The sequence below is a fragment of the Vulpes lagopus genome, chromosome 10 (assembly GCF_018345385.1).
Source record: "Vulpes lagopus strain Blue_001 chromosome 10, ASM1834538v1, whole genome shotgun sequence".
NCBI lineage: Eukaryota > Metazoa > Chordata > Mammalia > Carnivora > Canidae > Vulpes > Vulpes lagopus.
Window position 1 is genome coordinate 98,956,130 of NC_054833.1, and position 24,334 is coordinate 98,980,463.

Sequence of the window (24,334 nt, forward strand, 5' to 3'; positions counted from 1 at the left end):
TTTTAGAAAACACCCACCAAAATAAATCACGGGATGCGTTGCGAGCGTGGTTTTTATGCAAATCGAAGTTCCATCTAAATTAAACACAGGAAAAAAATGTATTGAGTGGAAATAAGCCACTGAACATTTCTTTTTGATCTCCTATAATGAACAGTAACCCCCCCCCCCCCATTTTTTTTTCTTAATGAGAAAATGCAGAGAGGAACAAATCCAGGGCCTCGTCTCTCAAGCACATCTACTGTAAATAAATTGGTGTAGTGTTTTGGTGGTTTATTTTCCACTCCAAGAGCTGTCTGGCCCTCCTACCCTCTCTCAGCCTTGCCATGACATTCTGTTTGTATCATAGACTTAAACATAATTTTTTTGCCCTGACTTTTTTTCTTTAGAGAGCGTCATTCTTTCCTCTGACGTAGAATAGTCTATGGAATGGCCATGTCACAGTGGTTTCACCAATCTCCTAGCATCTTTCTTTACAGCTGGTTGCATCGCTAAGTATGAACGAGAAGACGGCATTATGCTCCACGGTATATTTTAAGGCCACAGGTCGTTAAGTCCGTCGGCGAAGATGCACACTGGATCGGGTTGAAATCCTCAACTCTCCTCCTATGGGGCCACTGAAGAATGTGTTTAACACAACATTTCCATCAGTTCCGGTGGGATCTTCAAAAACTGTCACCATTGTGTCCAGTCCTACAGAAATCACAACCCCGAACGGTACATAAATCTGTCTCTGTTTCCATCACGATTCATTCCCTGCCGACCATTTCTTTAACTGGACAAAGGAGGTTGCCAGGCTGAGTTAGATCAGGCTAAAGGCCAATTACAAAAAAAACGTGACAAACGTGCAGCCAGCCACTTCTTCCCTTCGCTGCTGCTGCAACTCAGACTCGGTTCCTCTCAGACCCAGTTCCAGAGCAAAGGGATCCCGGCTGCTGGAAGACGTGGAGGGCCCGTGCGGTGGAGAGGGTCTGATGAAAGAGGTTCACATCCCCATCATACAGCGAACTGAGCATTTGGGGACCACTGAGTGACCTTGCCTCTAGCTTTATGGAAGCTAAGTAAAGAAGACAGGCAAGGTGGCTACCATTTTGCTGTTCTCTTTCAAGCAAGCCGGCACAACTGATTCCTTGCCCCCAAAGGCTTCCCCACCTCTTTGGATTTTAATATTGTTAAAGCCTTATTAATAGGTAGGCTAAACACACATGTAATGAATCCCATTAGTCATAAAAAGCTCCCTGCACCCAAGAAACTCAAGGAGGAAAACACTCGCTTACACACAGCAAACCTCCCTAGTTCACACAATCTGGAAGGGAAGCTGGTCCAAATTAGGCATTTTCTTAAAAACAAACAAACATACCAAAGACCACTGACAAGTCTGCGCAGAAAGCCAACTTTTATCGAGCAAAGTCCTTAAAAGAATAGGTAAGAATATCCTTAAGTAGGAGTCTAAAATGCCCAAAGGTACTTCCAAAACAGTCTCTGGCAAAGGGTAGGTTACTCCGGATTGTTCTGGAATATTTGTTGATTAATAAACCCTTTCTCCAAATTGAGAGCATGGGTGAACCTCAAGCCAAGTCCTGAATCCAAAGGATCATCACTCCAAATCCCAAAGGTCCATATTAATGGAGATTGGGTGGAATGGGTGCCCCGTGGGGTAAGGTATCTGCTGCTACCGCCTGTTAGCCTTCAAATTCAATTATACTCACAAAAGCAACGGAAGGACTTCAAAGCAGGGATGAGATAACAAAATTGTCTAACACTGAGGTCAGCATATAGCAAGAAGTGAGAGAGGAGAGGAAAAAAAAAGAAGGAAAGAGGCATAGCATTCTTTTAAAAAAATGAAAATAAAGAAAAGCAGTCCTCTCTACAACTCACTGGGGGAGATCTGTTTTTGCGCTTGTTTTTTGCACTGTTTGTTTTGTTTTATGGGAAGTGGAGAGTTTGACTTCCAAGACCCCTCAAAGCAGGGCATTGCCAGGCACCTCGGTAACCAGGGCCTTCTCTGGGCAGGACTCCTTGATCTCTCCCATTGGCCTCCTTGGCACTTGAGAGCTTTCCTGAGCACATGCCTGCCCCTGGACCTTGGTACTTACTCTCCACCACAGCCCTCATCCCAAATCTTTATGCAAGTGTCTGTCTACAAGCAACTCATCATAGAGAAGTCTTTCTCTGGAGTTGTACGGCCTCTTGTTCTGCTGTCTGTCCTCTTAACTGTTGCGGATTACCTTCAGAGCACTTTAGGTTCCCTGACATGTCTTGATTTGCCTCACACCTCTTTCCCCAAGGAAAACAAAACCTTCCTGTGGGAAGGAGTCTAATTCCTTTGGGCCCAGATGTATCTATCACCAGGGGGTGCACGTGGAGGGCCCTTGATAAACATTAGATGACTGGGTGAACATGGGAATGAATGAATGGGTACATGTGTACGTGGATATAGTTAGATATATTGAGGGTAATTCGAGATACCTGTATTAGAGCATTCTCTCTCTCTCTCTCTCTCTCTCTCTCATTCTCTCTCTCTCTCTCACACACACACATACACACACACACGCACACACAGAAAGGAAATCAGCAGGGACAGCATCCAGGAGGGAATCTCAACCTGACCCCACCCCACTCAGACCTACCAAGTCAAGAAGCGAGTCTTTATGTGCCTTCCAGTAACATTAATTGTTGGTCATAAAACTTCAAAGAAACAGATATTTATAGCTTGATTAAAGCCCTTTTTCCACACACACTCACCACAGCACTTTCCAACTCAGTTCCCATGAGCGTACTGAAAGCAGCAAATTCTGCCCACTTCCTGTTTGAAGCCAGTTCCTTAACCACTTCAGTCCTGAAGCTCTCTCTCTCTCTTTTTTTTCCAGTGTTCAGGCCTTTCGGTTTCTCTTGGGTTTTCACAGTTGGGTTTTTTACTCCTTTTCTCAGGCACCCAAGCCCCCAGCGAGCCGCCCCCACAGCCACTGTGACAATAGGGGCAGTGAAGACACAATAACCCCAGCGATGTGAAAACCCCCTGCCCAGGGAGAAAGGAGCAAAGGCTCCAAAGTTGGGTAAGGTCTGGGCAACGGAAATGGTCATCTGTTTACCCAGGGTTGAAAATTTGAGGCTGGTAAAATATTTAGTAAGTGCACCAATTCAAAGAAATAATTCCTGTTTGTATTTACAAATATTGGTACCTTGAGTGGTACTGATAATGATCATTTGCTATCCACCATTTGCCAAAAACTATAAATATTATTTCTAATCAGTACAGAAATCTCATAACTAACATCTCTGTATTAAACACGAGTGGATAGGGATCCCTGGGTGGCGCAGTGGTTTAGCGCCTGCCTTTGGCCCAGGGCGCGATCCTGGAGACCCGGGATTGAATCCCACGTTGGGCTCCCGGTGCATGGAGCCTGCTTCTCCCTCTGCCTGTGTCTCTGCCTCTCTCTCTCTCTGTGTGACTATCATAAATAAATAAAAATTTAAAAAAATAAAAATAAAAATAAAAAAATAAACACGAGTGGATGGATTCCAAGAAGATTAAGAGATCTGTCACCCAGCAACAAAATGGCAGAGCTAGCCTCTGGACCCTCCACACCCTGCCTTCCTGATGAGCGTTCGCATTTACACTTCTTAGTATGGGGGTACTGGGAGCACAGGAGTTGTATGAATCACACAAGAGGAAGGACATGAAAGTGGCTTAATTCAGGCAAAATGGAATTGGCTTCATTAGTGATAACAGCTATATTCAACGTCCATGGAGTCAATCATATATCCCCTTATTACATTAAAGTTAGGGACATAAACATTAATAAAATGTATGTCCCAACAGGAAGCATCCTTTGGGAAACAATTCGTCGTACCTTCCGCTTTAGAGGATGGGCGTCAGACGGTATCCTGGGCTTCTATTGACATTGCTCTTTGGTAGACTATGAATTCCCTTTGAATATTTGGAGTATATCTGAGGTCGTCCTCACAGCCCACAGTAAGTACTAATTGCGGTAATTAATAGGTATTATGTGGTTCGAAACATGGACCACATGGCTGAGAAGTGATGTACCCACAGTGAAAAGAGCCCCTCTGAAGATGTTATCATCTGAGAAAAATGGAAACTAAAATGGTCTCCACAGGATAGAGTTAGAAAACCCCTCTTCCTGTCAGAAAGAAACCCCCAAAGAAAGCACTGTGCTTCTTCGTTTTTCTGACTTTGCATATGTGCAGGGCCCCAGATAATATTTGTTTATGACCGTGACGTTGGCCTTTAAATAGTCACCAATGGAAGATGACGCAGCTCATCAACACTGCCCACTGCTCCAGAGCCAGACACACAGCGCTTTGCAGACCTTGTCTGTATTGAATCTGGACCTAAAACTGAGGCTCTCGGAGGCAAGACCTGCTATAGAATTCCTGCCATTATCTAGCTTTTTGCATCGCTGTGCTGGGGAAAATACCCGATGCACTGTGATGTCCTGTTTCCTCTCAACCTTCAAGTGTCCCATCCACAGCCTACACTGAGGATTGCAAGTCTAGGCTGCCGGAAGGCCACCGCTTGGACCATGCCCAGATAGTCCGCGGCCTGGCTAGGGACCAATAGCATGGCTTGGGAAGATGAGCTGATCCCAACAGATTTTTCTCTTTTAGGACTCTGATGGAGTCATACTAGAGAGAAGGATCCAAGAGGCCAAGAGTGGGATGTATAAATCAAATTTAAGAGCAAGCAGAAGAATGAGTAAGCCAAAGAATCTAGAATGGAGAGGAGCCACAGGGAGCTGGGCCTCGTTGCTGTGGAGGATTGGACTAAAGAAGCAAGATCACCTCTTGCTGAATGTCCCTAGGTCTCTTTGGGTCTGGAACATCCTATCCCTTCCTATTCTTTCCAAGGCCTGGCTGTTCAACATCTCCTGGTCCCCAACATACATACTTACAAAAGGCTGCATATTATGTGAGGTGATTGGAGTGACAGCCTTACAAGCAAGAAAGCAGAGAAATTGCCAAGTTCCAGAGAAAGTGCTGGTCGAAATAACGTAAGTCTCCCCTTTCAGTGGGACCAGAAACTCAAGGGCCAAAGGGCCTTGCCACGGGCCATCAGCCAGCTGGACGTCATTCTTCTCCCCACTAACATGAAGTCAAGCCCACCCCCACTACTCAGAACTTCTTGTCTAGCAAGGAGTCCTATTCTGGCTTCCTGCCTCTTGGCCAACTTCTAAGTTTCTTCTTCCCGCACAGGGGCAAGATGAGGAATCCTAAACCAGTGTATTCTAGGCTTGGCCCCACTGGCTCTGAAAATTGAGAGCTGCCTACAAACCATCCAATTTGCCTGTTAAACACAGTGACGCTTGCTGAGCTAAGCTCACTTTGCTATGTGTGGCTTTCTTCTCTGCCCCTTCTTGCTCCTTTCCACCTATCTCCTCTGAACAAAGAAAGAACCAAGCTTCTTCTGAGAACATTCCAGATGTCCATAGGCTGCATATGCCTCTGGTTGGGAGAAAGAAGCACCAGCCCGTCTCACTATTAAAGACTTGACTGAAAGGCTTGGAATCCTGGAAGCTCCCCAAGCTGTTCCGTAAAGCCCATGAATCCACTCCTCACCAGGACACCTGCTCTCTCTCCTTCAAAGTGAGGACACCTGCCACTCTCCTCGCCATTCTTGCCCCATCCTGTGCCTACTAGAGGGTCTCAGGGCCTCCTACGCTGTTTGTCAGGAGGCTGGTGCTGCCTTCCCTGGACTATATCTCTTGCCACCCTCATTTCAGACACTGAGCTTCATGCTCTGAAAAATCTATAGGGAAGAGATGACTTGTACTCTGACAGGACATACAGACTCCTCATCCACACCCGAAAGTCAGGGCCCTATACCCAGAGGAGAGATGAACTGCTCAGTTTAGGATTTGGAGAGTACCGACATGTCCTGATTCTGGCACAATTTTCAATAAGCCAATTTTCTTCCAGGAAGTGAATTTAAATAAATCAGAGATCTGAATCCTCAGGAAGTTTCAAGAACCAATAGAAGACACTGCTTCACATCTCTAAGCTTGTATATCCTTGTACAAATTTGACCACCATATACTGATCAAATTCAAATAATAATAATTTGTAATAAAACCACCTAAAACTCACATTTTTGATATCTACCTTTGGAGTCTTGCAAATGAAGCTTGAAGAAAGTTGCTTTACCTTCTCAGACAAAGCACTAACATTTATTTATTAAACATCTACTATGCGCTCAGAATTTTCACATTTACAAAGAAAAATAAAGTAGCAATGTGATCATTTTAAAGAATGTCAAGAATGGCCACAAAACAGAATAATTAGTCCTCTTTCTTTCTTCTTTCTTTCTTCTTTCTTTCTTTCTTTCTTTCTTTCTTTCTTTCTTTCTTTCTTCTTTCAGATTTTATTTATTTATTTATTTATTTATTTATTTATTTATTTATTTATTTATTTATTTACGAGACGCACAGAGAGAGGCAGAGACATAGGCAGAGGGAGAAGCAGACTTCCTGAAAGGAGCCTGATGCGGGACTCTATCCCAGGACCCCAGGACCATGACCTGAGCCAAAGGCAGACCCTCAACCACTGAGCCACCCAGATGCCCCTGTCTTCTTTCTTACTGACAATATTTCTGCTGATACTTCTGAATCCCTCTGACTATGGGGGAACTTTGAACCATAAAGATGGTGTAACTTTGTAAACAAACTTTTAAAAATTCTCTTTGGATCATTTTTACTGACCAGTCCTTGAGAAGATTCATTTTAGGAGGGAAAGCTACACTTCCAGTGGAATTTCCATTTTAGTGAGTTCAAGTTCTATGTGGTGAGGCAGCAAAGGAGAAAAGCACACAACCCGAGTCTGTGCCCACATCTGCCCAGTAAGCTGGGAAGCTGAGCTCTTTCCCCAAAATCAGCAATGCAGACCGCCCAGTGGGAACCTCCCAGACCAGTGAGAAGCACCATCTGTATACCAGGCTCTAAGGCTCGACTCAACCTCACATCACTTGCTTGGACCTGTGGTCACTATAATGACCCAAACATTGGGGTGCTGGTGCTGGTCTCTGTAAAAAAAATCTGAGAGACCCACAGAATGTGGTTTTGAAAGAGAAGAGGACCAATGTAGTTCCTGAGAGAGCCCAGAGAGAGGGACAGCATTTCAGTGCTTTTGTTCTTAAACATGTACATGCAGACATATGTACAGATTAGTATATAAGCAAATAAATAGCTGAACGAACAAATGAAAGCATGTTTGACTTTCCATCACTTAAGATACACTTCTTTCTTCTTTGTATAAAATGCAGCAAACCCCAACTCAGAGTTATTGTGAGGATTAAAAGAGATACTATTTACAAATTTCTTACTATAAGCTGGCAGCACTATTTTTTTAGAGATTATTTATTTTATGTGTATTATTTATTTGGGGTATCATTTATTTTTTATCATTTATTATTTTATTACTTATTTCTGCTTACTTTTGATCTTTACTTATTGTTATATTTAGATTTATACATCTATATGTCAAGCTCCCAACATATGGGGTCAGTGTCCATCTCAAGCTGTTCGCTAGGAACAAGAAAAACGTCTGCAAATATGCACGGCTCTCTTCAAGCTGGCTCTCTGAATGCCAACAGCACCCCAGAGCTGTGGCCCAGCTTTCCTAGGGGCTCCTAAAACAGTGCCTTCCTGTTTCTCTCTGGCTTCTCAAACACTCTCCACCACAGTGTAAATCAAGAAGTTCACGATGGTCGGTTCTTACTGTGGTGCCTTAAAACCGAAGCGAGTGGTTAACCAATCCAGGCCCCACAGAAACTACAGGGTGGGCTCCTGATGGGGAGTCAGAAATTCTTTCTATGAAAATGCAAAGTACAACCTCATAAAAGAAACCCACTGCAGGAAGATGAAGAAATGTCAGTTTGCATTAAAACAAAATAGGAGCATGAACATTTTAACCATCTGGCACAAGACCTTCCTATACAAATACATAAACGTTGCCAAGGAGTTAGACAAGAACTCCACACAGCTCCCTTGGTGCCTTTGTAAAAACTTTGAGCAAATTCAGGGCCGGGTGTTAGTGATCAGTTTACTGTAGCAGTATATTCCCTCTGTGCCATGCAATTGGCTTTGTTGTGCTTTGAACCTAATTGTCTTATCATGCTTCAGAGCCTGTAATACACTCAGAAGGAGGCTGCAGTCATAAGCATGGATAAGCAGATGAATAAAACAATACTGGTTGTGCAGTGTTATGAGACAAGAAAGGGTTGACTTGGGCAAGATAGGCTAGGTGCTGCTGCAGTAACAAAGAAGTCCAAGATCTTAGTGATGTAACAGAACAAAGGTCTGCTCCTCCTCACTCACATATTCCATGACAATGAGCCGGAAAGCTCTGTTGACTGTTGTCGCCCAGGGACCTCGGAGGAGAGAGGCTCCATCAGGGTACTGCTCCCTTGATTGCCAGAGCATGGGAAGGAGTTAGGGTGAATGCACGGACTCTTAAAATTTCCTCCTGGAAGTGACACATGTCACTTTTACCTCCATATCATTGGCCCAAGCAAATCACAGGGCAAGGCCTGTTGTCAAAGGAAGCAAGGAAGTGAATCTCTACCCTGTGCCCTCAAGTCAGGGAACCACAAAGTTTGAGACTGGCCATAATGACTCACGCAGGGCTCCCAAGTACTGATGCCTAACATGTGCCAGGGGCTTCATTCATTACTTTGTCTAAACTCATCACAAAGATGAAAATGGCTGAAAGCAATAAGCTCTGAATTCTAGTGTTCTCTTTGGTAAGAGTTGACACAGCCACTCACATTATTCTCTGAGACAGATTTTAAGAGGTGTCTTCTTGTATCTCTGATCTCCCAAAGTGAGCCCCTCTTGCTCTTACTATGCACACTTGCCACCTACTAGGTGTGTCATGCTGGGCAATTCACTGATCTCCAAAAGTCTCAGATGAAGGGCAGGGTATAAACCCAAAAGCACGATGAAAAAGCTCAAGACATATCAGTCCCCCATCTCCATTCCCATAGATCCCTCCTCAAAAGTTTGCATCATATGAATATTTCTAGACTTGTCATATTGACTGCAGAGGTGCCATATGCACCGGCAGAACTGGAAAAGACAGACCTATGAATCTGAAACAGTGTGTGCCTATCTTCAAGTGACAAAATTAAAACAAAACAAAACAAAACAAAAAACAACTGGGGTCTTTTCACTTTGCTATGGTTCATGAAAACAGATATTATGGGCCATAGTGTTGCAACCTATAATGATGGGATAGGCTCCATCTCCTTTGGGCTACTTTCAACATGTCCATAGATCTAAAAAATGGCCAGAGAAGGGGGTGCCTGGGCGGCTCAATCGGTTAAACATCCCGCTCTTGATTTTTGGCTTTGGTTGTGATCTCAGGGTTTTGAGACTGAGTCCCATGCTGGGCTCCAAACTGGGTGTGGAACCTGCTGGAGACTCCCTCTCTCTCCCTGTTGCCCCTCCCCCTCCACTTGTGCACATGTGGGTGTGCTCTTTCTTTCCCCCAAAACAAAACAAAAACAGAAACAAAAGGCCTGATAAGGAGCCATTTTTGAGCACCTGCTTCTCCCAGCCCTATGCAGGGTGACATTATGGTCCTCGCCTGCTATAATTTTCTTAGCAAACCCATGCAGTTGGTATTACCTGCATTTTACAAAAAAGGAGATGGAGGCTCTAGATGAGGTCCAGATAGTAAGAAGCAAAACTCAGTCTGAGACAAAAGTGCATCTGACTCTTAAGTCCTGGCTTTTCTATTCCTGCCTTCCTTTTCCTGAGATGGCAACCTTTAATATTGCTTATGATTGTGCTAGTATTATTTCAGATGATTGTCAGGGAACCAGATTGGTCACAAACTCCTCAGGGCTTAACTCACTAGCTGGTGCTGAGTTAGAGGTTCCAAGGCTTGGAGAGTCTAGTTGATGATGCTATATTTCCACCTGGCATTGAATAACTTTATTCCAACAGACTGATTTTGATATAAACCACACTCCTGTGCTTACGGAATTTCTCACGAGTGGTCTTCTGGTTCTGGGGTATGAATCTGATATGAACCACCCCTTTGCAGTTAAGCCAAACCTTGAGGTTTTGCTAAGGTTTCACTCTGAGTGAACTTGCCAATCAGAGTGAAACTAGGGTAGAGAAAGGGGTCCTAAGCCACAGAAGTGGGAGGAAGCAATCTGCTTTGTCACCCAAGCACACAAGGTTTCTGCCGTAGACCAGAAGCAATCAGATGACAAGGGAGGCTAGCATGAGAGAAGCCCCCACTACCTAATGAAAGCCTTTACATAGCCTATACGTGGCACGGTCTTAATTCCTGCAGCTTGGTCTGCTGGCTATTCCTCATGTTGGGAATAGCCAGGAATTTCAACCCACTAATATATGTGCCTTTCAAAAGTAATGTGGCAAGAAGGGATTTGACCAATGAGAAAACTAAAGCTCAGAGAGGTTGAGATTCTCATCCAGGGCTCTATCAATAGCAGATAGCAGAGTTAAGAAGGTCTGACTCCCATGCACAGGGTCTGTCTCACTACACCAAACCATCATGAAGATGACTATAAGAAACAGGTAACTCAATGACAATGATCAACTTAGAGTTATTAGGAGCAGCTTAGTCCTAACCAGCAACTTTCTTATTTTTGTGCAGGGGATGAAAACATGACCCCTGGGTACCATACCCCTAAAATTCTATAATAGGTGTGTTCAAACCTATGAGCAAAAAATAAAGAAAAGCCTGTGAGAGCATGTGTGTATTCGTGTGTGTGTATGTGTGTGTATTAGGGGCTGAAAAAGTCGTATTCATCACCATATAACTATACTGGAAGAACTGACTATGGGATTCCGTGGGACTCCCCTGTATCTTGATACATCATCATACTCTTTCCTCCTGCCTCTCTCCAACTTGTTTTCTTAAGTTAGCTCAAAAGATTTATATTAGTTGCAAACAACAGAAGCAATGAGGAAGATGAGTTTTCTGTTTCATGCCCTGCTGCATCCCCAAGCACCTAGATTAGTGCCTGGTATACAGAGGAATAACTACTCAACAAATACGTGAGAAATAAAATCAGGAATCTTAATCAGTATCCTTGGGTTGTGATGGGAAAGGCTTGAGAATCCCTTTTAGCTCATTTTCAGCTTGCCAAATTTTCTGTATTTGTGTAATGGGGCAAAGCTATGCCCAGAGAGGCATATGTGGTAATCACATTTGTGTCTACCCCCCACGTCCTCATCTCAAGGACATATGCTTGCAGAATTTGTTGTGTCTGCAAAATAATTATCTAGTTTCCTGTTGCAAAAACTGTGTTATACATAAAGAAATATGTTGTAATCACGTTGCAATCATTAACTATATAAAATGCCACAAAATAAGGAAGCAAGATGAGTGAAGGATGGTGAAAGAGCAAGTGAACAAGAGGTCAAGGCTGAGTGTTTGAGGAAAATTTCATATGACTACAGGCAAAACTGAAGCACCAGGTGACAAGAGGAAGTAGGAATGATGGAAACCAGATGGCTCAAGAATGCAGCAGAGGAAAGGGCAAACAACCTAGAAGGAGAGAGCTTGAATTGAAGAGTCACAGGGCTGAGATACCTGGGATGGATGGATAGTGAAAGGATGAGTGAATAGATGGATAGATAGATGGATGAGTGGATGGGTGAATGGGTGGATGGATGGAAGGATAGTGAATAGATGGATGATGAATGGCAGACAGGTAGGTGATAACCTTCATCATACTTTCTCAGAGAGCTCAAGAAAAAGTAGAGGCAATGATTGGATTGGCACAAAACAGCTACCTAGACCACCAGATTAAAGGAGGCTGGGTTATGCTGCTGGAAGGGGGGGTCTCATGATGTGGAATCCAAGTGAGGTGTGCCAGAAAACAGTGACCCCATAGCCGTTGTCTATTTGTGGGTTCATAATCACAAAAGGCTGGGCATAATCAAAGAGTATGGGATGGGGGAAAGTAATGTGTCAGCAAGACTCATGTCTTTGTGACCACCAGTGTTCACTGGAGAAAGAAAAGAACTAAACTTTGCTTTAAAAAAATGAAAACAAGTCATAACTGCTCCTACCTCAGAGGTGGCTGGTAGATTACCAAGAATCCAGGCTCCTTTTTCATAAGGTAGAGGCACTACTAGGAATTGCTTCCCAATCAAGGTGTACATTTCACAGGCCCCCTGTGCCTAAATTGGGCCACACAACATCTTGTGGTCATAATATGGTGATCAGAAAGTAGCATGAGTCACTTCTGGGCGGATGTCTATAAGTATCCACTGCCATTTCTCCATCCTTCCCTGCTTTTGCTCAGACCATGGAGGCCAAAAACAAAGATGGGAGTGACAGAAGATTGAGGGAGCCTGTGTCCTGAAATCTCTATCTGGAAGAGAGCCTCACAACTGGGTACCTCTATACTGGATGTTGTGTGAGCAAGAAAATATCTTGTATTATGTTAAGGCACAGAGTTTAAAGTTGTCTGTTATTTGCACTTCCCCACTGGTTTCTCTGTCAAATTTTGTGGGGGAAAAATAACTCTAGGGCCAACCCTCTTTGCTTTCTGGTTAGGAGGGAGAAGTAATTGAAGAATATTTATTGAGCACCTACTAGGTGCTGGCAGTGGGATTAAACACTTTTGAAGGACCATACGGTTTAATACTGACCATAACCCTTAGGGGAGTTCTCATCATCAGCATTTGAAGAAATGAAGACTAAGAGACGTTCAGTGGCTTGCTCAAGCTCTTCGCAGCTTACAGACAGAGGTTTAGAAGGCATGGTCGAAACAGAAAGTAAGGCTTCCATGTTGGATGACAGAGCCTATGCCAGTTTGATTCTAAGAGATGGGCCAGGAATCATAACAATTGGATCCAGCTGGGCTATAAACTGTTCATTCAACCCCCTCCATCCATCAAGTCCTTTAAATACTTTCAACTAATTCAGTTCACTCCAAAAAATGCTTATGAAATTTTTACTCACTCCAGGAACTGTGGGAAAGGCTGAGGATTTACTTCTTGATTTGGATTTACTTCCTACCTCCCAAGCTACTCAGAGTCTCCCACAGTGAGATGGTCAATAGAAAGACATGATACCGCACAATCAGGTTAAAAATGGAGCTCTAGCCAGTGCAGAGGGAGCCTAGAGGAAGAAATGTCGGTTTGCATCGATGGGACTCTCCTCTCAACTCCTGCCACCCTGCATCACCACACCAGCACACATCACATGTGCACAGTTTCCTTCCTGAGCCATGAGAATTGCAAAGTGATTCCAAAGCCATGCATGGCCAAGAGCACGCCTTCTCTTGACAGTTGCTTTGCAAGTGACAAAAGCCCAACCCAAATGATGGGAAATTCATCCATCTATGGAATGCAAGCAAGAGTTGAGTAACAGAACCATGGAAAGGCCAGGGAGGTAGCCAGACCTAGGGCAATCTAGGAGCCAGGGACTCAGCTGTTTGAATGTCTGACGTGTCCTCTCTCATGGAGGGAAATCCAGATGCTGACAGCTGGCAGGTTTAATCTCATGGCTTCCGCCAAGGGGAAGAGACCAAAATTTCCCAGATCAAAAACCCTGGGTGTGGCAAGGGGTCAGGGAAGGTTCTGATCAGCAGACTTCAGGTGCATGAGGCCAGATAAAAACGGCTCCTCCCAAGGTGGCCACAGGAGAGCCGGTTAGAAATAGTTTCCAGGGGAAACTCCAGGGGACAGAGGAAGCAGGTGCTGGAAGACAACCCCATAAATGTCCACAAGAACTCGTGAGAGGTTAGTCAGGAGAAGGATCCAGAACATTTGGGAACACTCCTTACACATGGCTTCCTTGCAGGAGTTCAGGAGAGTGCAAACTTCAGTCTTTGATTTTTTTTATTTTTATTTTTTTAAGAACTCTATGAAGAGTGATAATAAAACAAAAGAATTTGGGAAAGCCATTATTTATAATCCCTAATGTGTTATCTGTGTTGATAGTTCAATATATGCTATGAGAGATATGAATCCTGTGGTTTAAAAAAAGAAATGGGACCATTCGAGGACACTGGGTGAGGCCCTTTCAACAACAATGGAACTTCAAGCACTTGACAATTTGTATGCTGTCGGTATGTAAGCACTGAGCCTCGCAAACCCCACAGCTGCATGTTTACAGTTTAGACCATCTCTGTGAATTGCATCCTTATGTTCTGTATTTTAAAAGGCCATTTTCGGCTCCTACTTAGCTTCCACTCAGAAACACCATTCAAATCAGGTCTGCGTGCATGCGTGTGTTTTTTCAATCCACACGTTTCGAGGATCGGCCATGGCAATTTTCCCCATTGTGTTTGCTGAGGTTGAGAACTCGGTTGTTCATCAAAGCGCAGGGACCCGGTCTGCTCTCGGACCTGGGTGCATTTTATCGGTGGACAAGTGTGGGCCAAAAGAAGACAAAAGAAACTAGTGGGCTTTATGTCTCTGATGTCTGCAAGGCATGCTGCCAAGTACTTCAGATTCCAATTTAACACGGGGAAGCATGGGCTTAGGGTTGGATAGCAGTGGTTTAGAATCCTGGTCCTACTGCTCTTCTCTAGGTCTTGGCACGTTATTAGGTTGGACCATATGAAATTGATAACAATTGTCCATTTGCACCCACAAAAATGGCAATTTCATATGGTTCAACCTAACTGTTCACCTCTTTAAAACCTCATCCACAAAATGGGAATAATACCACGGATCTCTTAGGATAATGAGAAGGATGACACTGGATAACAACTGTAATTATGAATGCCAATCTCGCACATAACAAGTGTCTGATACATTTTAACCATTGCCCTTGTTGCTGTCATTATTTACATGTGTTAAATAATGTCATCTTGGCAACAACCCCATGTAATAGGTTTCACTGTGCCCATTGGGCAGAAAAGGAAATTGAGGCAAGAAGCTGGAAATAAGTCGACCGCAGTTATACAACCAACAGGCCAGTGATGCTAAGCATTCAGTCTGATTTGCTTAACTGTGAAGTCTCTGGTTTTCCCATGGTCCCTCACTTCTCACAGGGGCAGTGAGTCGATCACTGTGGCTGAGAGCCATGAAGGGGCATGGGCAACCTTGGGTCTTGGGTCTGGAGGCTGGAGCACATGGAGGGAGTAGGGAGTAGGCTGACACAGCTCCAGACACAGGGGAGCTGGCCTAGAGTATGGACTAGACAACAAATCAGCCAGCAGCATCATTCTGATTCTCTGAAAAAGATGTTATCTTGAATCTTCCAAGATTCACAATAGCTTCATGGAATTCTGCGACAGGAAAAGGGTGAGAACAAGGCCTTTGTGAAGGAAGATGAAAGGCTGCAATTCTGGGTTTTCAAGAAGGCTTGCTAGATTGTAAGAAATCAAGTCATCCAGCTACTAGGAAAAAGTGATTCTTTTACTTAGGTTTCTGTAAGGAGGGCAAACACAGAACTGTGTGTGGTTATAAATAACCCACAACTTTCACTAACATGTGACACTTTGTTCCCTAATATGAAGTTGGAATGTGCTTCATAATATCCCTTTGAAAAAAATTATATTCAACGAATAGTGGTGGTACTCTCTTAGAAATCTCAGCAATATATCAGTGGCTCATTTTTTTTTTTTTTACCAAAGATTCGATTTTTAAGAAAAATTTAAAAAAAATTATGTGTAGAAAGAAAATAAAACCCACTTCAACAAATATCCTACTTATGATGCTGAAAATTGGGAACTCTGCACTTAATCCAACATTAGAGCTGAAGTTAATGGAATTAAAGTCTGTTGGTTACAGCCCAAAGCAACAAGAAAAATATGATTGTGAAAAATAATTTAATATATTTTTTGCTGCAGTGGGAAGGGAAAGAAGCAAGCTGTCAAACCGTGTGTATACTATGTACGTAAGCCTCGTCTTGGCTCAATGTCCTTACCTATAAAATGGGTATATAGTTCTTGTAGTATCTATCACAGTTGTTAAGAGGAAATGAATGAATGTATGTAAATCATAATGTTCACATGATGGCTCAACTATATCATAAACAAAAAAGTTATGGATGTGGAAGGGGAAGACTAAAAGGAAGTACTGCAAAGTCCTGAGAGTTGTAGGTTAGGTGCTGAAAGCAAAAGAGATTTTTTCCCCCCTCCCTATTATTTGTTAGTGTCTTGAATATATATGTATTATTTTTACAATGAACAAAAAACAGATGTGGAATAAGTCTCAGTCCAATGGTTCTCAAACTTTAGGGTTGAGAGGAATGACCTTGGGATGTTTGATACAAGTGCAGATTCCCAGGCTACATATCCCCAAGACACTAATAAAGCTGGTTGCAATCTCCTAAAGTGACTCAGGAACTGTACTTTGAGAGACATTGACTACCATTCTCCCTAGATGTGTGCTGGCTGAAACTTTAACTGGAAATGTGGTCTAAATTCCTCATCATTTCTGCTCAAATGCATGTCAGAAAACAGCTACATATATTCTAGTTCTAAAGACGTGCATTTGAAAACAAGAAATCAAAGACTCAGCATGTACTAAATACTAAGATTATGTTGTAAGATAAATATACATGCAGACTCTAAGAATTGCCGGAAGATGTGAGAGAAAAGGAGAGACTGTTATTCTTCCCATGATGATGACGGTGATGATGATGAGGATGATCAGAAAACTTTGCTAATTTTTGTCAATAATTAGAGCTTCAATAAATATAGTACCTAGTATTTGCAGAGCACTTTCATAAGTATAAACAGATTCAACTTCGGAAAAGCACGTTAAAATTATGACAGATTAATGAGATCTGGAACGCATGGTGTAGCTTTTCTCTGCCCAGAGAGGGCTCTCAGTATATTCCCTGCACACACTCCAAAGTCTACACTGCAACAGAGCAATGGCAAGGTGCACACCTAGAGAATTTTCTCTGTATGGAGGCCTTGTTTCCGTAGGAGGCAGAGTGACTTTGCAGAAAATGTGACCCAGGACCTCCAACAGAGTTGGAAATGTATACGATAAATAATTTTATGTTAAGGGGAAAAAAAAATGAATGAGTGAATGAATGAACAAGTGAACGAGCCCCAGCAAGGCAAGGCTTGGCCACCTTACCACCCAATGAGACCATTTGGAGTACCAGACGTGGATTGGGTTGCAATGCCACTGACCACTGTCTCCAGAGAAGCAGACCTCCCACCAACACACTTGTCCCTGGGCAGAATCTGGTTTAACTCCTACCCCTGAAATGGAACAACTCATTTTTAGGCCAACAGATCAATTACTTGAAGTAATCAAGGGACCAAGTTAAAGAGCTACGTTTATGAAGTGAAGGAGAATGCAGGGCTGGAGGCCAAGAAGGGCCCACGAGTGGTTTAGGAAAACCATCAGAATTACTGAAAGCGAGCCCGAGCCTGCGGCAGGGCAGGAGGCTTGCAGAGAGCCAGGGAGGCCTTTGCTAGGACGTCAAGGACCTGAAACAGCTTGATTCCAACAGACAAGGAGATGCAAAGCAATAAAAGGTCCAGGTTTCAAACTAGAGCGAAAACAAAATGAAACCGGGCTTGGGTGCCCATTGGACCCCTTGGGTCCCAGGGCTCTCAGAACTGGAAGAAAGGACTACACAGCCTCTTTCTGAACTGTAACCCCTCTCAAAGAGTTGAGATGAATTTTCTGGCTTCGTTTAACAAGTGTGCCAACTTCAAAACCGAATTGTTTTTTCCAGGTTAAGCAGAAAGCATCACTACCACGCTGTCAACAATACATGTAGGAAGTAATAATCAACGCGCTTGAGGGGATGCACACAACGTAAGACTGAGCTCAGATACCAAAGCCCCTTAGCTGTGTGCGTGAGTATAGAGCAGCTGCACATTTGATTGTGCAGTGTATGCATGCTTGACAGCCCAGGAAATAAATGGAGTCCCTGAAAGAAAGGGCCAGTGGTTCTCAACTACATTCACATGTGGGACACACCCCTCAACAGTATATCCCTGAGCTCTGGGGGTCTCAAAGTGGGCAGGGTGGTGGGGAGAGTGAGGGGTTACCTGCCCCGGAGGTGTGTCATCAAAACTTTCTGTGCTGAGTGAGGATGCTATTTTAAAAAGTTTCCACAGAGATGGCGATGACCACACTCCCATCACCATCTCCTCCACTCTGTGACCAATATGCAATCACCGGTGTAACAACATGGCAAATGCTTGATTTGTGCTGTTTTAAAGAAGGCAATCAAGCTGTAAAAACGGGTTTAAAAATGGTTCCTTCGAATTATCAGTTTGAATATTGCATGCTATTGACTAAAATCATAAGCCAGATCCCTGGAGTTTTGCCATATTTTGCTTTATCTGTCATGAAATTTTGGATCTCCTCCTCCTTGCCATACAAATAGCCTTAGTACTGCACTAGTCCAAACCTATCTGCCTGACTGCAGCTCCCCTGTGCCGAGGAGTTCTGCTCATTGGTTTTCCAAATTTGACCGAGACCTAAAGTTTCACTCTTCTAGACTATGAAAATTTTCTACTGGGATAAGTAAAACTCCTAGCAGGTCCATCAAGAGATCATACATTTAAAGCATCTGGAGTGATATGGCATTGCCGCAGAGAGTCAAGAGACCTTCTTTGCTGGAGGCCACTTTATAAGAACTGTTCACTTCTTAGAAGTTATCCTAATTTCTGGCCTTTGCCATTTGGTTTCCGACGATAAAAACAACCACCACCAGATACACATCCTTAAGCACAAACTGGAGCATCACACTCCCTGGAAGTGGGTATTGGATTTGCAGTTCTGAGCTTTCTGAACAGTAGGCACTGTGGCTGGCCCCAAGTGCCTTGCTTGGCATTAGGGAGGGAGCTTAATGTTTCTCTTTGGAGTCAGCTTGTTCAGTCTTGGAAAGATCACTCTTTAGCAGGCACGGACAAAAGACATCAGGAACATACTGTCTTTATGTTGGGATAGGAACCAGATTCTTTTTTCACACATGTTTCGTGATGATTCTAGATGCTTGAATAAAGATTCTAGAATTAGTATGCCTTGAATAACGTGACATAAGGGTCTGGGTAACTTTCTGGTCATCTGGGGCGGGGGGGTGGAAAGAGTGAAACGAGAGGCTTTGCAATGAATCAGTCTGATAATATGGACCCAAGCTGGTCTACATATAGCTCTTACCCAAGGCTAACTAATGAGCGCTCCTTATCAAGACTCAGGTTAGGGCCAGACAGTCGCTCCTTCTTCCCAGCTTCTGTGCTTTCCCTCACAGCACAGACATGGGCTATCTTTGCTGACCACACACTGTCTCGTTTAACTAACTGCTGTTTTCTATTTGCACACTGACATTTAGGAGTTTTATTATTTTTTTTCCAGTTCAGAAGCCCATTTGCTTCAATAATGGTTGATAACAGGGTCATTCCCATTAGCACTGTTTAATAGCTTTTAAAAATTTTTCAAATAAAGATTTTTTTTATGTGACCCCTTTCCTGCCAATAGGTTGTGATAAATAAGCCAGCTCTAAGTTCCTAGGTTTACATAAATATGAATGACTACAGTAACGTGTGAACGAGACAGAGATGTAAAGGGTTTTTAAAACCACAGTTTCACAAAAAGGTCCTGTCTGTCAACGAAATAAAGCTGTTTTGAATTTGTTCCCAATCATTTGGCTCTTTTGCTGGAAGCCCGTGTTTGCTTGGTGGTGATTAATGCGAAGCGTGCGCGGCCTTCGCTGAGTGCGTAAAAGAACTGGCAACTCCAAACGGCATTCATCATATTCGCCATCGGGCAGGTGCTATGCACTGAAGCTCTCTTTATTTTCCCCACTCCAGGTCACAAGGCTGCCTAGGTACACTTCCCTTTGCCAAGTTCAGCACAGCGAGCCCAACTGTCCCGGAGTGGCGTGTCACAGCGGGTGAGGGGTTAGGTCACCATTTCTCTCTAGGTAGTTGATCTGCTCAGCATATCACTGATCAGATGACTTGGGAACCCACCGAGTTCAAGTGTGTAGACAACTACGTTGTGGATGCACACCAAGGTAGATGCAGCTCTTACAGGGACGACCAAGTGGGAAGTGGTTAGAGGTGGGCATCTGCTACAAAGAAGCCTCTCTTCAACATCATCCCCCTAGCTCCTCTCTCTGGGGCTTTTAGGCATGAGATGCTTTCTGAAGACCAAGCGAAGCAGGAGGCGGAATGCTGCTCCATGCAGGAGGAGAGAAGGGGGAAGGCAGGGAGTCGGAGGGCTGTGCTCAGGATCACTAGGTATGGTTCCAGCCCTGACATGAACTGAAGGACTCCAGTAAGTCTACACATAGCACATGCCTCAGTTTCCCCATCCGCTTCATGGGGAGGCATAATTGTCCTGCCCCCCCCCCCCCCCACATGGTTACAGGTCTCAAGCACGCTGGCCTATGAGGAGCTTGGCACAGTCCTGCCATTCCTAGGCAGTTTATAAATGTCAACGGTTACTGTGGCTACTATTTTTATAAGGATGACAGGGACGCTCACCCAGTGCTCTTTCCTCAGTCACCCTTATCAGATTCCATTAACACTAACAGTGAGGCTGCACTGGGTTAAGGAATCTTCCACCGCCACCCTCCCCGTCCCCAGGCGCTTGAACGGGCAGCTAATAGTGCCAAAGACTCACTGTGGCCAATGCAAAGGCAGGAGGATCAATTAGAAAATCTGTGGATTTTGCTTTTGTGTGGGGTCCTATCTCGAGGCTAATTATTTATTGGTTCACTTAACATCCTTTGCCTGGACTGCAGGCGCTCCCAGGAGAGGCCATCTGATGAGGCTGGCTTCCTTGGGAAGCAGCAGAAGGGAGGGGAAGAAAGGACTTTGCAGATAACCTGTAACAGTCAGCAGCACATGCATTCAGTTCGACCAACCATTTACCCAGTGCTCCTGCGTGTTTACCAGGCACAGTCGTGGGCACGTGGAAGGTAGCTGCCGAGGAGTTGACCTAAGAGTAGAGAAGACTAGCCCTGAATAAGCAAAAATACACTATGTCTACAAAGAAAAAGAAAGAGAGGGTGGGTGGGTGGGGGAGAGAGAGAAAATGAAGGTGAGGGAAGTATTATTGTATTTTTTTAATTTAAAAATTTAAAAATTTAAAAATTTAAAAATTTAAAAATTTATTTATTTATTTATTTATTTATTTATTTATTTATGGGGGGGCGGGCAGGGAGAGCATGACCTGGGAGAAGGGGCAGAGGGAGAAGCAGACTCCTGCTGAGCAGGGAGTCTGATGTGGGGCTTGATCCCAGGATCTTGAGACCAGGATCTAAGCTGAAGGCAGATGCTTAACCTACTGAGCCACCCGGGTGCCCCAAGGAAAGTATTATTTTAGATGGTGGTGTTTGGACAGATATTTGAGCAGAGACCCACAATAAGGAGGTCACAGTGGCTGATGCAGAGGGTATGAGGGGACAAGTGCCAGCAGATGGGGTCAAGGGGGGGCAGCAGGTCTCAAGCCATGTAGGACCCTGTGAAGGGGTTTTGCTTTGACCCAGACTTTGGAAAGCTTTCATCTGGTTTCTGTCTCAAAACAATGGTTCTCAGATTTGGGTGTACCTGACCCACAATGGCACAGACATTGACAGAGGATGGGGGCTGGATCTTCGTTTTTCATCAAGTGCCTTAGTGGCTCTTGATCTCCATCAAAGTTTTAGAACCAGTTTTAAAAAGATCTATTCTGGCCGCTAGAGCAAAATAGACTCTTGGTGGTTGAAGGCAGAGGTGCTGCATCCAGACAGTGGCCGCTGTAACAACCCCACCCAGGCACTGGACCTTAACCTGGTCCCCTGGCTGGCGGCAGTGAAGAAGGTCATAAATGCTCACATGCTGGGTATATTTTGGAAGTAGAGTCCACTGAAGTTGCTAATGAACTGGACAGGGTATGGAGAAGAAGAAAAAGAAAACCAGGAGGGACATGTCCAAGGCTATTGGCCTGAACCCCCGGGGGATTCAGGATCCATTTGCTGAGCCAGGAAAGATGTAGATCGGAGAGAGTTTGGTGAGGGGCAGGCGCTAAAGATCCCATTTGGTTTCTAGGTTTGGGGAGTTTATTGGGCAAGTGAATGAAGAGGCTAAGCAGATGGATGGATATATATGTCTGGAGTTCGGGAGAAGTCTGGGAGGGGAAAATCCATTTGGAATTTATCAGCATATGGATGGCATTTCCAGCCTCGCAGCTGGAGAAGATCACTCAGGAAACGATACGAGGTGAGGAAGAAAGTAGGCAGGGGTAGAGAAAGGGGCGCCCAATATACAGACGTCAATTGGAAGCGGGAGACCCACACAAAGTGACAGAGCAAAGTCGTGTCCCAAGAAACAAACAGAGAGAGTGCTCTGGAAGGGAGCCAGATGCTGTGGATGGTCTGAGGAAGACAGGCCCCCCACTGACCATCAGGTTGGACGGTGCTGGTCGGGGTGACCTGTGCGAAAGCAGATGGAGAAGAAGGATGGAAGGTAAAGCCTGGTGGAGTGAGTTCAAGAGAGCAGGAAGAGAAACGGGGTCAGGAAATATGGATGGTTCATCCGAGGGATCTGCTTTAGGGGGGCCTGGAGAAATGCGGCATTAGGGGAGATCAAGGGCATAACAGAGAAAATGCAACAAATAAGGTGCTACCTGCCTAGTTATGCTATATCTTCTAGTTAGATCACAGTGTCCCCAAAGATAAGACTCCTCAGCTGCCTCCGGGCAGAGAGAACAAGGCATGATGGGGAAAGCGGGAAGGAAAATAAGGCTAAAAAGGTGACATATCTATCTGCTTCATTTGACTCAAGAGAGACTGCTTCATGGTCAGAAAGATAGGGTTTTCTTATGTCATTGATTTTATTATGTTCTTTCTTTCATCACACACACACACACACACACACACACACATCTTTTTTTGTTTCTCCCATTTTTTGCTATGCGATGGTGACAGCCTAGTCAAATGTCTGGTCTCTCCCAGACTGGCTGCTTCCTTAATAGAAACATCAAAGTCTTCTGAATGTACATAATGGGGGGGAGAGGGACCCAGGGAGGGGGCAGCAGGGAAGGACACTTGATAATTCATCCATAGGTATATTTGATTTTATTTTTTTTAAGATTTTATTTATTCATGAGAGACACAGAGATAAAGGCAGAGACACAGGCAGAGGGAGAAGCAGTTTCCCTGCGGGGAGCCCTATGCAGGACTCAATCCCAGAACCCCGAGATCACAACCTGAGGCGAAGGCAGACGCTCAACCACTGAGCCACCCAGGCGACCCCCTCCATGTATGTATTTTAAAGAAAGAGCAGGGGCACAGAGATTAGGAACACAGGTTCTGAAGTTGGAACTAGGACTCTAGTATTTGCTCACGAGATGACCTGGAAATAAATTAATGCCCACATTACTCCATCACGTGGCTTCCTTTAAAGTACTTCTCATGATAAATCGCTAGCAGTTAAACAGCATTTTCCTAAATGTTTTGTATTTTACAAACTCATTTCCTGTTGACAACAGTCCTGTGAGATTGGAACTAACATCCTATTTTACAGATGAGGACACTGAGGCACAGAGAGGTTAAGTGACTTGTTCAAGGCTGCACAGCTAGTAAATTGGAAACAAATTTTATGTGTACATGTCCCTTCTCTTATTGTCGTTCCTCTGTTAGACTGTCGTTCCTAAGCCCCTTGAGGGCAGGGGACACGGCGTCTGTCTTACTCACCTCTGTACAGCAAGCTCCTAGCACAGGGCATAGCACCAAACTGATGCTTAATGAATATTTGTTGAAAGGATGACTTAATAAATTCAGCAAAGATCAGTCTTTTTCAAGGGATGTTCCTTTTATACTAGGTAGGCTTTGACTTCTTAAGGGGAAGAGGTAATCTCCATAATGAGTGTCTGCTTTTTAACTGCGTCAGGGAGATGGTGCCGAGATAAAGGGGAAAAGCCATGCCTGGAAAGTATAAATGATGCAGAGGCAGGTCAGCAAGGTCACTTCCAGTCTCCTTTCGGGAAAGCCTCTGTGCAGATGGTAGAGACTCACTTCCCAGGGACATGAGAGACCCTCCTACCATTGCCTTCCACAATAGGAACACTCAACCATGGCATGCAGAAGGAAATCTGGGGATTTTGCATGGATGTTGACCTGTCCATTTTTGCCAACGAGCCAGGCCCACCTGCCTGGGACCTTTTCAGCCACAACCGGTAGTCTGAAATGAAACTGAGGCAGCAAAGACTGAGAGAAGTTAAGGTGGAAGATGCCAATAAGACATATCTGTAAGGTGGTTTGAGCTGGACTGTCTCTCGGGGTCCTTTTTCAAAGCCTGAGGTCTTTCCGGTGGAGGCAGGTGGTCCCTGGAGGGTGGCAGGCCCCTGTGGCACAAGAGCCCAAGGAATGCAAATCCCTCTGCTGAAATAAGAGGACACCTGCCCCCCCCACC

At 44.3% G+C, this 24,334-nt stretch overlaps 1 protein-coding gene across 2 annotated transcripts in view; it reads right to left on the reverse strand.

Annotated features, from left to right (window-relative positions):
* WWOX (WW domain containing oxidoreductase) overlaps window positions 1–24,334 on the reverse strand; it is a 948,794-nt gene that overhangs the window by 108,428 nt on the left and 816,032 nt on the right. The window lies entirely within an intron of this gene.